The sequence below is a fragment of the Bacillus rossius genome, chromosome 2, assembly GCF_032445375.1.
Source record: "Bacillus rossius redtenbacheri isolate Brsri chromosome 2, Brsri_v3, whole genome shotgun sequence".
NCBI lineage: Eukaryota > Metazoa > Arthropoda > Insecta > Phasmatodea > Bacillidae > Bacillus > Bacillus rossius.
The window spans coordinates 15922602-15940569 of NC_086331.1; the positions used below are offsets into that span (position 1 = coordinate 15922602).

The window sequence follows — 17968 nt, forward strand, 5'->3', positions numbered from 1 at the left end:
GAAATCCTTAGTTGGAGGTTAGCAAGAACCTTGACACCTAGTTCTGATGTATGCTTACATCACTTTCTGTACTATACAGAATATTATGAAAATTACCAAAAAAAGTGTTGTGACCCAAACAATGTCCACATAAAAGTCATTAAAGCAGGCTTAAGACCGATTTCACTGAAATCTGCTAAAGCAGTAAAAAGCAAAAAAGGAGCAGTGTTAGTTCCTGGCAAAAAGATTTGTGACAACTGCAGGAAAAAAATTGTAATGAACCTGGATAAAATAAAATTGAAGGAATTAACTAAAATTTTAATGTGTGAATATCTAAAAAGAGAATGCATGTTAAGAATGTGTGATAAATGTCCTAATTCTGACAAATTGGATGATTTAGTTAAAACAACACTGGAAGACTTTGATAATAAAGACCAAATAATATTCAAGCAATGGACAAATACTGACCGGAGCCAGCTTCAAACAATGGTCCTACCATTGTCCGAGTACATTACACTTTTAAATGAAAAACTTGAAACCTTGATACCTCATTCTTATATTTCAAAGCAACAATCTGAATACATAAGAAAGAGGAAAGAAAATGTATCCCAAAACGAAGTGCTTTGCTTTATGGATTTTTTTGAAAATTACTGATTTATCCTTCAAGATGAGATTCAAAGTTATCATTGGTCCCATGCATCTTGCACACTACATCCAGTAGTAGTTTATTACAGAGACAATGATAGCTCCTCTGTTTCACAGCAATCATTTTGCTTTTTATCAGATTACATGAAACATGATGTAAACTTTGTTTATGAAGTACAAAGCAGAATTTGCAGTTACATGAAAGCAAAACAACCAAAAGTAACAACAGTAGAATACATCACAGATGGCTGTGCTGCACAATACAAAAATTTCAAGAGTTTAGTCAATCTTTGTTTTCATGAAACAGATTTTAGTCTAAAAGCTTCCTGGAATTTATATAAAGATCAAATTTGCACACCAGAGGAAATGTTTAAGTTTTGTAGCAAACACTTTTCAAAAATAATATTTCAATTCATTAATATAGATAGTGTAGAAAATGTAGAACCAAAGTTGACTCAGCATTTTAGTGAACATAAAACTGTACCTGGCACAAGATCTTTCCATTTTTTCCAACCACTATCTAATACTGTAATAGCAGCAAAACGGATAAGCAGTGACAAAGATTTTTATCGAGGTATAGTTTATTGCAAAAACTAGAACTTCCAAATTTCCAACCAAATACCTACATAGGCTGTGTGTATGAAGATAAGTGCTTCATTGGACTCATTTTGGAGCTTGATGATGACAATAAAGATGCTTATATCAATTTTATGCACCCTCACTGGCCATCACAGACATTTTTTTTGGCCAGAAAACCAAAATGTTGGAAGAGAGGATAAGTGCTGGGACCCTTTTACAAACATAATTTGCTCCATAGATGTTCAACAATTAAGTGCTCAAATGGACGAATGATGTTCAGTCTTTCTAAAAAAAGTGTTAAAAACATTAATGCTGCCTGGCCAAGGAAATATTAAGTTTCATATAAACAAAAAAGGTAAGCCAAAAAATTAAATAACTTAATTAATACCTATAATTTTTAACACACTTTAACTACCTACTCGACACTTGAATGTTCCCAAAAAATCCTAAGTAGTAACCTTTTACAAATAAAACTATATTATTAGTTTCATTAGCCTAATAGAGTGTATAAGCTATTTGTTATGTGTAATAATAAAATTAATATAATTGTTCTAACTATTGATTTGATAACGATTTACAGCTAACATAGCTAACATGCATCTTTTCAGCAGTATAATATGTTTTTCCCTTTTTATTGAATGATAACATCAAATACCCATGAATTTTGTTTTATATTCTTATAGTACTTTTCATCCTCTTTCAAATGAGACATTTCTCAGCCTCATTGGATCAGCCAGAAAAAAGTTATGAACATTTACGGAAATTGCTGTACAGATGAAAAAAAATTAGAGCGCCAACTTTTAAGAGTGAAAACAGGGTTTAATATGAGTGAAATGTTATTTTTAACCTGATTTTTGGAACCCTGATGAAATTTCAAGTATTAATTGTATAATTCATTAGTTAGTATTAAATAATAACTTCACACTTAGATTTTTACTGAAAAGTGCCTTTTTCATCTTGCACCTCAAATAACAGATCAGTTAAAATGCACCATTTTACTAAAAAACTTATAAATAAAAAGTAAAGCGAATTTGGCCAAAATAAAAAATACGCGTTATATTTGTTCATAGGTGCTGTAAAAAAAAATTTCAAGAAAATTTGAGGGGGTGGGGTGTAGACCCCTGGATGATTTGAAATGGATTAACCCTGTTATATTATGAAAATGGTCAATTACGTTATGTTAGCTACATAAAAGATCCTGAAATATTTTTTTTTTAACAATTGTTTAGAAATACCAACATAATTTAGTTTATTGAACCAACCAAACATTCTTACTATTTTTTTGTGTTTTTAATGAAGCTAACTAATGTTAACACAGTTCAAAGTAATTGTAATGCAGGGAACTACCATGAATTATTTTATACAACGGTGATGTAATGTGGATTTCTTCTTTGCCAATTGAGTAGTTTTTTGTGGCAACCTCAGCATGTATTGCGGGTACCACACAGTAAATATACTTCTTATCCTTAAAATAGCATTTGAGTTTAAAATCTTGATGATAATTGATCTTGATTTATAGTATATTCAAACTGAATACCTGAAATATGTTGTTTGCCAAAGTCAGGAAACGTGTATTTTGGTGAAAGATTAACATTTGATTGTCGTATGGTTGCTAGAGACATGCTTTGGCAACAAATTGCTTTACAGTACCTTCCAAGCTATTAGATGTAGCAAAAATTGCCACACTGCAACAAAGTCATATTCAGTTTTGTGGTTGCATAAATTAAAGTTATTCTTAGATTGAACCGCCCTACCATCAGGGAAATAGTGCTATAACTTAATTCAATAAATTTGAGATCCCAAAAGTGGTATGAGTATGGAAAATTTACAAAACAGTTATGTGAACTAAACGGTCACATGTAAAATTGCATCCATGACTTAAATTTTCTTTTAAGAAACAGTAATTTTTTTTTCTGCCAAATAGTTCATGACTTTAAAGCTTGACATGTTCTTCACAGAAAGCATCAACAAAATTAATTTCTTCCTTTAATAACAGTCTCTATTGTACATCGATGAACTACAACCTACTGTTGACCAAGTAATTTGAACAATGAATTCTTCTTTAAATATTTTAATAAATTGTTTGGGAGTACCCACACCACAACACTGAATGCGCTCATGTGGCATTCTGCACGCTCTAATTACACATGATTTTTGCTAAACTCATTCTTTAGTTTTTAATTGGGAATTTCACCAAAATAGATATTTTTTTCTAAAGTGGGCACCGACTATCGTTAATTTTATACTTTCAGGTAGTAAGCAGACATGTTGGCCTACTGTGTTTGTGTCACTTTTTCCAGCCAGTATGCAGTGTTATGGACATGCACAAAACTTTGAGAAGCAATTTTTTTTGTGGGATTATGAGTTTTGAAATTTCATGACTCTTAAATTAACATAATCATATTAGGTGATAACTGACAGGATTTTTAACTATGACTGAAACAAAATCGTTCTTTCCAGGTATCTGTTATAAAAATTTTTCACTAAAATCATGTTTCCTTGTCAAGAATCTGGTTTATGAGCTGATGTTCATAAAAAATGTACCTTTTTCAGGTACCAATTTTTTCACTTTTTTATGTCATTTATATGAAAACACCAAACTTTTCTGAAGTTTAGCTGCTGAAGTCCACATTTTTGGCAACATTGAGAGAATAGTGATTTTTTTTACTTGGAACCTTTTTTGAAAAAAATTGATCTTTGAATTGTGAAAAAATTTTGCTTTCAGCTCTTATCACGTTTTCATGATTCAACACATTAGTTTAGTTTTTAGACAAGCATTAACCTTACCTAGTTTGTATTTGGCATATTTTTTATAGGTGATACTCCAATGACTGTTAGTGGCTTATTCAGAAAATCAAGTGAGGTATCAGGATCAATAAATTCATTGTTGTCACAATTGCTAGGAGGTGCTGCTTCCTCATGACATTTCACAGAATGAGACTCTGCTGCACGCAAGTCTTTGGTATTTGTCGCAGATTTTCATTTCTGTGTTGATATTGAAATAATTTAAGTAACAAGTACATCCAACTTTCGTAAGCTTTTTATATTAGACCAGTGATTTGATGGTTAGAAAGGATTACAGTACTGTATTGTATAAGTTGACCAGTTTATTCATCATTCTGGAAACAGTTATTTTGGTTAGCATTCTTGCATTGTAAATAAAATAAACCTATTAAAAAAATTATGGTCTAGCCTACAATAAAAAAAAATATGATACTATGCACACAACAGAAGGTGCTGAGAAATATACAATTGAACTGAACAAAGTAAAATATTGTGCAGGTCTGAGCAGTTATGATATTACTACTGATATCGACTTATCAGCATGTATCTGAGAAACAGTAACTTGCAAATTTCGTAAAGATATATTGTATACTGATTGTGACATATCATCCAATAATGTATCACTGTAATAATTGCCTGCCAGCCAGGGCAGATATTTTATACGTACTGATAGCAATGGTTTTCTATTTTTTTAAATATCCTATTCTCGTCCCAAAGTTAAATTTGGTAGACAGTCACAAAACTTGCATTATCAACATTTTTTTCCCAGACAAATAAATTTTAATAAAAATTTGTTTAAACTTTTTAAATTTTTTTCCATGTAGCCTAACAAATTATAACTATTTTCAAGAGCTTTAAAATGATCCCTTTTTAAGCTTTCTAGGTGAAATGGTTATATACAAGATCCATTTTAGTGATCCAATATTGACCAAAAATAGCAGTATTTTCTCATTTTAAATAATGTCTTAGAAAATAACCAATCACTCAAAAAATGGAAATCTTGAGACATCAAAGTTAGATAATTGATTTGACATGGGACTCTGCATATTAATCAATACTGTATAACATTTTATTTATTTGTACATGCAGCAATACATTTGCAGCTGCTGTAGCAGTGTGTATTTTATGAGAGGTTTGTGATTTTTCGAAATCATTCATTTAGAGCTTGTTCTAAATTAAATCATTTTATGTAATTTCTGCCATCAAATTCCATCAAAGTAGTTATGTTTCAGTGACGTAACCCGGTCAAATTTATTGTAGAAGTCTAATTGGAAGGAATTTAATTAAATTTTTGATAAGTGAGGTAATAGCATTTTAACCTTGAAGCAGTGAATCCAAACTATCACATTACTAATGAAGCAAAGGTGAACATTGAAAAACTGAAATATCATAGCCTCAAAACATTTATTCGCAAAAAATATTAGCATAGGCTCTAATAGGTGATTACACTAACTACAGCTATTTTATCTCATTTATCTAACTTTTCATCATATTGGTGAATTAAGTGAAACCATGCACGAAACTCTGCTAGTAAACGAATGTCGTTTGTAATAATAAATGAATTAATTTAAGCTAATTTATATTCTAGCCTCTAAGTAGTTCAAAATGATGACCACTTAAAAGAAACTAAAACGATAAACATAATTTCTTAATTGTAGACTGCACTTAAAAAAGAACTAACCTAGCCTTTAGTGTTTAAATCATTTGGAACCAGCTAACTTAAAATACTTTGAACAGATAATCACAAGGGCTAAACAAACTTCATATCTAAAAAGTGAATCATGTGTAAACTTTGTAAACCTTACCGAGTCTATAGCTTGTGAATTAAAAATTATCACTTCACCTGAGAACTATTGACAAGATAATTTATCCTCTGTTAAGGAATTAGGCCTGACCTTGATTTGTAAATGTCCAATAAGGATTCAGCACTATGTGCTGACAAATTATGTGAGATCAGGTACCCGTAAGGATGTTAACATAAGAGAATGATTAACTACCAAATTTGTTAATTATAATACTTGTATAAAAATCTGTTTTTTTTTTTCTAGCATTGCAACCAAGAGTGTGTGCAAAATTTAATTTGGGGGGTGAGAGAGTACCTAGGTGCTTGTTTGATTTCAAATTCTTTCATTTTGTTGTTGGGAATTACGTTGTTTTTAGTATTACCCATCACCCCCCTGGTTGCAACCACTTGGTTGGTAGGCCTACTATGGGGTCGTCCATTAATCACGTAATGTTTTTTTAGCAAATTTTTAACCCCCTCCTCCCCCCTAGAGATTTGTGGTGAGGTTTCAGACTTACCCCCCCCCCCCCCCCCTCAATAAATCACGTGTATTTTTTTGGTACAAAATATTTTTTAAAAATTTAAGAATATTATCTTTAAATATAGGTATAATCTAATTTAATTCTGGAAAATTAAGCACAGTGATAAAAATGTCCAGACACACATTAAGGTTGCAGGTTTATTCTCACTGGCATAAAAATATTAAAGGAAAGGCTTATATGTGATTTACGCATGTATTCGGCGCCAAAATCACAGTGTTACTAGCGACTGGCAAGCCGAGCCGGGTGGTTCATGTTTTGTCGGGCGGGGATATTGTTGCCTGGCTACGGCGAGTCAAGGTCACGAGTCGCTTTTCGGTTTAGTAGAAATCGCGCGAAAAAATAAATACACGTGATATCTCTCTCCACCCCCCCCCCCCCCGCCTTCCCCCCTTGTGATATTTCGTGATTTTTCCCGACACCTCCCCCCCCCCCCCCCTTTAGAGCCACACGTGATTAATGGACGATCCCTATGTATTTCTTCACGTTCGAACCTGGAACTTTTAACACTTTTCGAATCCATATTTTGTTTATTTGTTGCCATTGTATTGTATTTTTGTGTGACATGATTGGTTCAATTATGTATGTGCAAACTTGTATACACAGATTATCTAATGGATGCAATAGTCAATTTTTTTTTTTATGTCGAACAAAGGTGGTCTTGGTCCTCTTGATGTACACGACTTTACTGCTAAAATGTCAGCACTGTGTACTTACCCATAAGCAGGTCTTATGTGTTACCAAACACTTGTCTCCCTTCAACAGTGCGCTGAAACGAAATCAAGTGTGTGTGTGTGGGGGATGAGGTTGCAGGGGGGGCAGGCCAAATCCACTGATCTTGTAAGGCTCGGTGTCACATGCCATGTTGTATTTTTCATTTTCTCGTTACTTTTATCTATGGGGTAAACCTGAAATTTTATCACAATACCTCCCTTGCCTTTGTTTAACGAATATTTTCACCAGATATTCACGAAGTGTAGGGGCACGGTGGGCGAGTGGTCAGAACACCCGCCTCCCGCAAAGGGGACCGGGATTCGATTCCCGGCAGGTCGAACCCGGATTTTAGCAAGTGGACGCAGCGGACGTTGCCATGGCCTTTCTTGGGATACTTCCTTCCCCCCCCCCCCCCCCAAACCCAACAATCATTCCGTCCCATCTCGCCTCGCGCATTACATGTCTGTCCCTCGGGCAGGGCAACCTACTCCTGTAAGTGTCGGCAGGGAGGTCCGTTAAAATTCCATTTTTATCCCTGAAATAATAGTAATTACGAAAAAAATGAAAACTTCATCAAGGTGTCTAAAACCAATAGCTTTCTAAGGTTTTACCTTTACAGTTATTATGCTTCTATAAATTCGTTTTTTTTGCCCACGATTTTAAAATAGTCCTTTATATAAACAGTTATTAAATTTATGAATTATTTATTATTTAATTTGAGAACCTTAAAGGCTAATTTATAAATAAAATCTAAGAATGATTATGAACATGTGACCTTGTGTTAGCAATTTTGAACGTTTTATGTGGCTTTTTTCGTGAATTTGTTTATTTTCAAGATATAAATATATCAATATAATTTAGTTTTTCAACGAGCCGAGAAAACTGAGATTTTCACAGTGTTGGAAAAACTTTTTTTTTGGTGTCAGTAAATGTCATCCTAAAAGTAAATAGTTTTGTGACATACTGTTAATTCAAAGTTGTATAACACACTTCTACATACTCGCAATCCTTGCATGATTAAAATATTAATTGGCCTTAAAGGTTCTCAAAATCATTATATATACACATATATATGCATATACATATATATATATAATATATGAGTGAATCATTAGTATATTATAGATTCAATTAAAATCAGCAGCAAAAAATACTGAATTATAAATGCAAAATAATTTCATATGGGAACATTATGGGCTCTACATATAATTTCCCCCCACATTTTGGCAAAACTATGGAGCGGCATAATACACACAAATGATTGGAGGGAGGTAAAGGGAGACCAAATTCACTCGACTAATACCCGATAGCTTCGTGAATTTTGTGTGAAAATATCTGCCATTGTTGCCGCACCATTTCAATAGACGGCCGCATGTATGTGCATTAAATGTACACGAACTTTACTGCGAGAAAAATAAATGGTAAATTGAGTATTAAATATATATATGTATATTCACCTATTCCTCCTCACTTAGCACGTGTTCAGATTGCGCGGATTCATTTAGCGCGATATGAATTTTACTGCCCCAGTCTTGAGTAGCACGTCTGAAAATTTCAGTTAGCACGAAATCTCGGTAGGCAAAAAAAATCTAGTACGACGCCACGAAGTCCGTTACAAATTCTGTAAACAACAGATGTGCTGTGGGATACAGTTAGCCAAACAAGGGGGAAAGAGTAGCGCGCGCAGGTCTGTCTACGCTATCGGCTGTTGTACAAACATCAGCTATGGAAAGTTTAATTGCGGCTATGGAGTGTAAAGGACCAAATGTTTTTACGTCCGCGCGTATGACGCCTTGCCGTACCGTTGTCGCCAGGCCACAGACCAGGCCATGAACTCAGTCCAGCCAGTGGCAGGGAATTCACTTAAACAAAAGCAACGTCTGCCCATTCAAATTCCGGTAACTGTACGTGCTTGTACATAATGCATCGTGTTCAAGTATTTGAGACAAAACTAGAAGTATTACGGCACGCAGATTGTAATGAAGGCCATGCTTATAACTGTGCGCACAATCGTACGAAATAAGGACACCTATCAAAAGTTTATATAAGTCTGATGCTGTTGGTTGTACTAGCGGGATTATATTTGACATTATATACCGGAACAGGAGTTAACATATGATTCACATGGAAAAAAGTTGTTAATTATTGTTGCAATTAAAAAAAAATCTTTGGCATGATAGGATTAGGTATGAACCATGTGGTAATACGCGAAAAGGACTTTAAGTTTTGAAAAATAAAATGTAATTATCCGGACAGTAATATCGGTTTCACTGTCAGTTAAGGATTGTTTGGAAAGATACACGACATGAGTTGAATGAAGGTCACGCCCGGGCGGAAAGTCAGCCAGCCGACTGACAAAGTACATAACCTCATATCTCCCGTGACGCGGTGTCGTATTGGTCTTACAAAGTGCGTTGGGAGGCATATAAAGATAAACGGTGTGACATATTTACAGTTGAGTTTATTCTACGCATTTATATTACGTAAAGTATATTTTCCCACACAATTTTGGAACATACTAAATAAATTAGCCTTACTATTTAAGGAAACTAATGCTTCGCATACGCGATTTCGTATAACACGAGCATTTTTATGAACGAACTAGTCGTGCTAAGTGAGGGATAGGTATATAGCCAGATATTAAGATATATTATTAAACTCATAAGTAGTATAGAGTTATTGTGGTTTCACGCCATGCCGTTACTCTCTCGCCTATGTTGGCGTATAGCTGTCGGGTGTTAGTCTGTAGGGTGTTGTGGGAACCCTCACCTCGCACACGCCACTGGAGCCGGCCAGCGTCCAGCAAGCACCTCGCCTCGCCCGGCCTTGGGCGGGTTGCACATGCGCTCAAGCATCTGGAGAGGCTGTCAGTGCCGCACGAACCGGTTTGCCTGGCGTCACCTGGGCGACTTTATCTTTGCCCGGCGTGGCGTCACCTGGCCGACTTTATCTTCACGTGTCTGGGAAGATTACTTTTAAACCAGTTAACTGTAAAACCCTCCCTCCCCCTCCGTGAGAAAGTAACAGTTTTAACATTTGGCAGCGCGGTTTTAAGTTACGAAACTGTTTATTTACAGGCATGATGAAAAGTATATATTTTGAAGTATACCATAGCGCACAAACGTTTACACAAAAAAAATTTACATTCTCATATTTTGATTTAGTACCTAACTTGACAGATACTTCAATTATAATGCAAATAGTTCAAACAGTTTTTAGATTTTTCAAACAATTGATGAACGCATACATCTTTCTAATGCCACAATTCCATTGTCTTTTTTTTATTTGGGGGCATAACGACGTTTGGTTATTAGATTCCATAGTTGTATGTATTGGTAGGTCCGATGGCTGGGACCTGGGGTGTGGTGTCTTGGTCCGCCATATTGAACTGTGACATCACTGATGCTATCTTGGATGACCTGTTATTTAACATTGACCATTAAAATTGATTCTCAGCTTACTAAATTTGACACATCCGGCATAAATTGCTTCAAATCGTCCAAGTCACTCAGTTTTCCTGTTTTCAAGAAACATTTTGCACAAAAATCTGAATACCTATTCGAAAATTCCCATTTTTTGAAATTTCCCCTCAAAAATTACAACATTCTTAATTTGGCAAAAGTGATTTGCCTTTAAAAGAACTGTCTACAAATCAGCTTTAATTCTACACTATCAATCACCAGTAAGCCCTTGAAGTAACACTTTGACTTATACCTGGGCCGCCATCTTAGATTCTAGAACATTACACCTTTTTTTAATTCCACATCTTGGATTGTAGAACATTTGGCCATCTTGAATGACGCCTGTCCGTCATCTATAAAGTATTTTGATTTTGAAAAAAAAAAAAAGTAAAATGTTAAATTATGAAAATAATTATTTAGCAAAAATATTAATAAAATGTTGTTTAAACACGCCATCGAGTTCGCAGTTCTCAGTTGGAATCTGACAAGTCTAAATTTGAATAATCCTTCCCTTATGTGTCCACATGCAGACAGACCCCGACTACTACATACAAGGAATATAATTATATCAGTCCAAACAGTATCACGTTATGGCAGCATTCTTGGATCAGCCATCTAGGGTTTTCTTGTATGCTAGAATGCGCTATCGCCATATTGGTTTACTTTTACCCGCTAGAGTGCACTGGTGTCAATCACCATATCGTCAGTTGCAATAGCATCTGCTATATTGTTAGCCATATATTCTGTATTGGCTTATACTGGCTAATTCTCAGTTACAATCTGTTCACCGAAAACAGCAAACAGCCAGGGCATTTTTTCCATGTTGGCTTTTCTTCCAGGCAAAGTTTCTCGATACTGTATTAAACAGACTTCTCTACTTCACTGGAATTGAAGAGGGTAGAATCCAACGTCTTAAAATCATGCTTTTTTTTTTTTTACTTTTTCCTCGAACTGCTTGAGTTTACAATGTATGCAGTCCAACCATAAGTTTTTTTTTGTTGTGATCCACGAGTTGGTACCTCATCTGTATACTGATTAATGTATTATATTCTGCGTGTTATTACCAAGAAAAGTGAAAATCTGTTTTGCCTCACCAAAAGCAATACTTCAAAATTCCACCAAATTAAGATATAAGCCAGTAGAACCTATTATTATCTGTAATGCGCCTGGCACAGTCTTATTAGGTTTATGTTAATGACGATGTTTTTTCGCCTAGGGCGCCAATTTACCTTGCACCGGCCCTGGGTTTGATAGAGACGTTTCTTAAGTTCATACGACGTTTTGTTTGAATCGCAAAACGACTTGGACTTTTTTTTTAAGTAGTAACCGCCATAGAAGATTTAGTATATCAGACAAGTAAAATTTTTTCATTGGATCATATTCGTAACATTTTAACCAATCAAACGAGCAACTGGAATATGATAGACGTGATATGCGAGCTAAAATATAAAGCTTTCCAGGGAACTAATTAGTCGCCTGCCGCTGGTTTTGTTTCCCCAACACACTACCTGCTTTGTGTTAATCAATCTCAAACGCTGTAACTTTGTATCAAAACTAAATATATCGTATAGTGTCGTATAGTTTGTGCACATTCTTATACACCGTGGCTGGCGCCGTATTTACCGTAGAAATGATGGACGCGGAATGTTTTGGACCTGACTACTTTGAAATAGGATTATTAAGCTAAATTTTTTTTTTGGTAGATTATGATTCAACTTGATTGTCAAAACTTATTAAATAACCGATGGTCAACGAGGCTTTTAAATTGAAGGAATATAAATGTTAGGTAATGATTTTTTAGTGTCGCTTTTTATCCCAGCGATTAGTGTAACACTATGGAAATTCATCATGCCTGTAAATACACTAATCCCAAAAGTAACAAAAAAGACACGAAAGTTTAAAGTTTCTCCAGGTAATAAATTCAGGTAATTTGTAGGCCCTCTCTTATTAGAATTCTATTACAGAAAAGGTCACTTATCAGTTATTTATTTTAATTTACCTCACTTGGCTTTTAACTCTTTCCTTAGTTATAATTTAAACCTTGGTCGCCTGAGAACTTGCTTCTTGCTTCATACCTACCTCAAATACGGATTCTCCAGATATTGACCATGTGTAATCGCATGGTTTTGTTGTTACCGTTTTGTGTTATAGATATGTTAGAATACATATGAGTATTTGGAGTTTACTATATTTTTGCTGATGTATGTCTTTGTGATGGGTCTTCGATGTATTTGTACAAGTAATAAGTGATTTGTGTGATAGCTGATATATGGTAAAGTAATATTAATATAAATAAATATATTAATATTAATTTAGTTGGATACATTTGTAATGAAATAAGATATAGAGGATAGACGTAAAATACATGTATAATGGTGCTATTGTGTAGTTTGCTGACTAATATAATTTAAATTATTCCTTAAGTAGATTATTGTTGTATGATTTAGAGTAGATTTTAAAAATATAATTTAGTTCCAGAAATAGTAGCATATCTGTTAACGTTAATGTAATGTGCCTGCAATGCCCGAATGCCAGATAAAGTCTTTAATGTAGTTATGAAAAATGTTTTATTTTGCTATCTCACTGTTGTGTGCACACCCAGTTCAGATTAACTCGTTTTTTCTCATAAAATTTTAGCACTTGCTACTGAAAATAATGTTCTATTGGTTCTAGTAGCAGAGCAGCGGCTTAAACGCAAATAATGTTTCGTGTTTGGGTAACATATATGAACAGAAAGGCGCCATAATTTCTTCCAACAGGTTTTATGTCGTAACAACTTTTAAACGTCTAATATTGAAATTTGCCTTCGTCAAAGGAAGAAATTTCACGTAAAAAGGTTTTGTGAGCACCATAAAATATTTTGGGTCATATATTATGAACGGTATTCTAAAAATTGTAATTCCCAAAAATTAATTCCCAAAGTAAAAAAAGTATTTATAGCAGAAGTATACCTTTAACTTCAGGAATCAGGTATTGGATTATATACTACGAAACGATATAAAGTTTTAATGGTTTACAAACTCTTGAAACCAATATGGCGTAATTCTATTTTTTTCTCCCCCCCCCCCCCCCTTGTCTTAATCGCACTGTCTGCGTGTGCGTGCTTATACGTGGGTACGTGTGTAGTCGCATCATGTGCAACAAACTCCAGGTCAAAAATAAATGCTGTTTCCTCGTCATTTTTAACGACAGTTAAGTGTTGGTGAACGTTTGTGAAACCGTAAAACTACATTTAATAAGTTTAAATTGATACATTTGGTTGTTTTATCATTAAAATGGCAAAAACATTTACAAAATGTATTATGTATTATTTATGTAAGGTAAAAAGCATTTTAAATATTAAAAATGTTTAATACTAAAAATCACTAATATAGGAATTGAACGTTTTCTTACGTTAAAAAGATTCAGTTGTTTAATCCTTTTTACAGCTCAGCCGCGTAGTGAGTAATTAATGAAAACAATATGACATTTTAATTGTATGGAATAAGAAAAGTATATATGAGCACACTACATTAATAAATTTTTTTTTTTTACTAGAATATCTTCGTTAGTTAATAGCCAAGCATTACTCGGATCATTTATCTAATGCTTGTTATAGTATTCCTCATTTTACGTAGTTTTTTAAGTTGACAACGTTGATACTTTCTTAATAGCTACCGTCGGACGCAAAATACTTCATAACTGCCGCGCTAACGATTGAGTTCCGTCTCCATTTATACTTATCTCTCGCCCATAAAATAAAACGAATTCCATCGCAATTCCAAATCGAAAACCACCTCACTTCACTCCACTCGCACCACAACAACGAATATATATGCAACTATAGCGCATCTCATTCTTAAGATTGCAGTGTTAATTTAATTGGTTGTTTACTCTCTCCAATGCACTAGTTCTGCAATTAGCTTCTTTTTTTTCTGTATGCTCTGTTGCGAGATAGACGTCATAGAGCGCAGACGTTTCAGACACAACTTTGTAATGTAATGAATTTTTTTAAATGTATCTGGGAGAGAGTATTTTGTAAGCATGAATTGAAATGAGATGTATAAATATAATTTCCTGTTGTATTTCATCAAAAGCATCACCTGATATTTTTTTTATTTCTAAGGAGACTAATAGAAATACGCCATCTTGTTTTCAACCGCTATTGTTTACAATTGGTTATATAATATAATTTTAATAAGTTAGGCTTTTTTTCAGCATAGCACATAACATTAATGGAAAGCGTTATTAATAGTAAAGACTGCAACAAATGGTTTATCTTGAGATACAATAATTGGTGTTAAGCATTGAATTGTTTTTTTCGGCCAGAATATCTACAACTGTAATAATACTGTCAGTAGACCATTATTTTATGGTTCTAGTAAAATCAAGAAACAGTAAAATTAAAAAAAAATTATCAAGCCTTATTATGATTAATGATGGTATACAAAATAATACTTTTTGCTAACAAGGTGGGTGGTGTCAATCTGGCAACAGTGTTCGCCATTTCCTCTGTACTGCAATCTAAGAGTGAGACAGAGCGGATGTGAGAGATACAACCTCCCGTGGCTGATAACTGCTATCACTAGAGAAAAATGCAAACTGTTATACATTGGGATGTAAGTTCCAACCTGGAAACTTGGGGCTCGGGTGTGGTAGACGGGTGTGTGTAGACCCTTAGCTGGTTCACGCTCCGGTGGAAAAGAACAAAAACCTGCCATGAGCTAGAGTATCCTGGCTCAGTGCCGTGACCTGTTTCCCCTATCACCGTCGTGTGTGTGGGAGGCAACGTCCAACCAGGGTAACCTTTTGCAACGTGAAAACTAATTTTTTAAGTGAAAAATTTGTTGCAGGAAAAAAAAATTCAATGCTAAACGTGATTATGGTTTTCTGCCAGTACCACAAAAACAATTCCCGAAAGAAAATTTTTCGGTGGTGGAATTTTGGTAATACCATTTGATACAAATGCTGAGTTTAACTTCCGCTTTCCAATCGCGAATTGAAGCAAAGTAAAGCTTTTCTCAAAATGTTTGACACAAATTATTTGCTTAAAAATTCCTTACCCGACTGTGCAAGTCGCCTTAGTTCATTCTTGCGCATAATTGTAATTTTATTTTTCAATTTAATTTGGGCTTTGCGTTTTTGTCAAAAGAGAGGTGATAGACGAACAAATTTAAAGATGATTGGATTCCAATGTTATACCATAGCATCCCGCAACGTTTAGTTGAACACTATAGAAAGCAACCACTGAGAGGGTTGGGGTTTATGGGTATAGAAAAATTGTATTTAAAAAAAAGTTTAAATGGGTGATTTTCGAGCAGATAATTTCGAAACTAAACAAGTCCACCTAGAATTTTAGTTGCTAGGCAGCTTGATAAAAGGTAGCTCATATCCGTGTGCAATTCCATGCTGTAGTTTGACTTTAGGTGTTGCAGTTGGTTTGAAATAAAGGGGAATTTTTCAAGTTTTGGCGAGAGAAAAAAAAAAAACAAACAAACTCGTAAGTTTGGTATCTTATGTTAGATATTAAAAATAATTAAAATATTTTCCATCGGGTGGTTAAAATGTGAGGAGAAAAATTGAAATACTCACTACACTTAATTTAAATCTAACACTATTTTGCATATAGTCTGAAATTTATAGTAAAAATTTAATTTGGTAAGAATAATCCTGTATTATTTAAAATTTTCACAAATTACTAATTCAACGAATTCGCCTTTTAGCCTATCCCATATTTGCGACTGTCCTCTTTAAAATTCTGTAGATGGCGTCGAGCCAAACTCAAGGTAGATACTAGTCTTGCAACTTGGCTGACTATATAAATACTCGGAAAACATTCACCGCCAACCTGACCAGTCTTTGACAAAACTGATCTATCATCTGGTTCAAAAATGTTGACCAACTAGGCTACCCTCGCCAAATACTTTCATTGACATAACTAGACAAATGGAAAACATTTACTACCCAGCATTTAGAACTTGTTAGCCAATCAACTCCAGTTTTTGGCCAAACCATCAGTTTTTTAAGTTTAAAGATGCAACTATTGTGGGGGGGGGGGGGGGGGGGGGTGAGAGAGAGGTTTATATCAGTTTTCACAAGTAATCATTTAACAAACCTGTTTTGGCACCGCCTGAAGAAAATTTCTAGTTACATTCGATGGTGAATCACAACTGTTTAACTAGCCCTCTATAGGCAATTTCATATTTAGAGGTCAAGTTTTATAATATCTATGGGTAGCACGAGCATGAAACCCACAAGGAATGAATTTACATACTGCGACTGAACATGTCATGTGACCGGTCCATCACAAGTAATGAAACATCCAGAGAAAACAAGATCTGAATAACAGCCTATTGGAGGATGGAAGTGAATGTGGCATGGGCTGAACAGTTTCGATTTGAAGTACAGTTTTGAATTATCTTCATTTCTATCTCTGGCGACCTTCAGAGATTACGATATATAGAGTCGGTTTTGATCTAGGAGGCATTGCAACATGTATACCAGGGCTGTGATAAGCGTTATTGAAACTTGGAGTCGTCAGCGTAACGCTTGCCTTTTCTACCAATGGCAGCCACTTGAGTATTCGATGTAACTGATACGTCATGTGGAAATGAATTCCAATATTTTAGGTTTAGCGACAATTTCCCGACTATGTACATGGCCTTTCTTGGTTCCTTGGAATGCTATAAATAAGCTCCTGAAGTTTGTCCCCATAGATTTCGAGCATCCTGCCTAGGTCAGTATCCCATAGGGCTACTTTATCATCTTGGACTAAATAACGAATAGGCAACTAGACTGGCTACTGAGGGCTTGGGTTCGAATCTCTTGAGTCCAAACATCCTGATTTTCATTTTCCAATGGTTTCTCAAGATCACCCACTCTAGACGAGGGTTCCTTGTCTCACTATTCAAAGGTCTTTTGATTAATATTGTAGTGTGACGATTACAGAAAAGAAAGTTTGGAACTCTTGTTTTTATTACTAATTAAGACGTGTTCATTTTTGTTTTGGTTTTGCAATGTGACTGAAGCGTTGGCCAACAATGGTGCGCGTCCCGGATACAGCTTCGTGGACAAGGGAGACCTCCATCTATGAAATAATTATTTTAATTTATCGAAAATAACCACGAATGAAGAAAAATTGCTGTATCTCGATAACCACTGGGCAGACGAAGCTGTTACTTCTGCCACAGCTTCACGGGGAAGAGAGAGCTCGATCGCCGGGGCAGTAACTTTGTCTCGGGGTATAACATTTTCAGAATCCCAGACTCCAGTTAAGGCCAAGATGACCCAATGTGTCTAAGACATATGAGTTTGACGAGCCCCATGGGCCCCCGACATGCTGTAGCGAGGGCCAGCCAAGGAAGTGTGTGATGCCCGCGTGGGGTAGTGTCGGGCTGGGGCAGGAAGTGGGTTGTTTGAGCGACGAGAGGGCCGACGCCAGGCCAGCCCCGCCCCCGACTATAGCCCGTCCCACTCTTAGATTGCAGTACACGGCTTATGGCGCG

General features: G+C 35.2%; 1 protein-coding gene across 3 annotated transcripts in view; it reads left to right on the top strand.

Annotated features, from left to right (window-relative positions):
* LOC134529137 (trehalase) overlaps positions 1-17968 on the top strand; it is a 469230-nt gene that overhangs the window by 227547 nt on the left and 223715 nt on the right. The gene's annotated exons all lie outside the window — the stretch shown is intronic.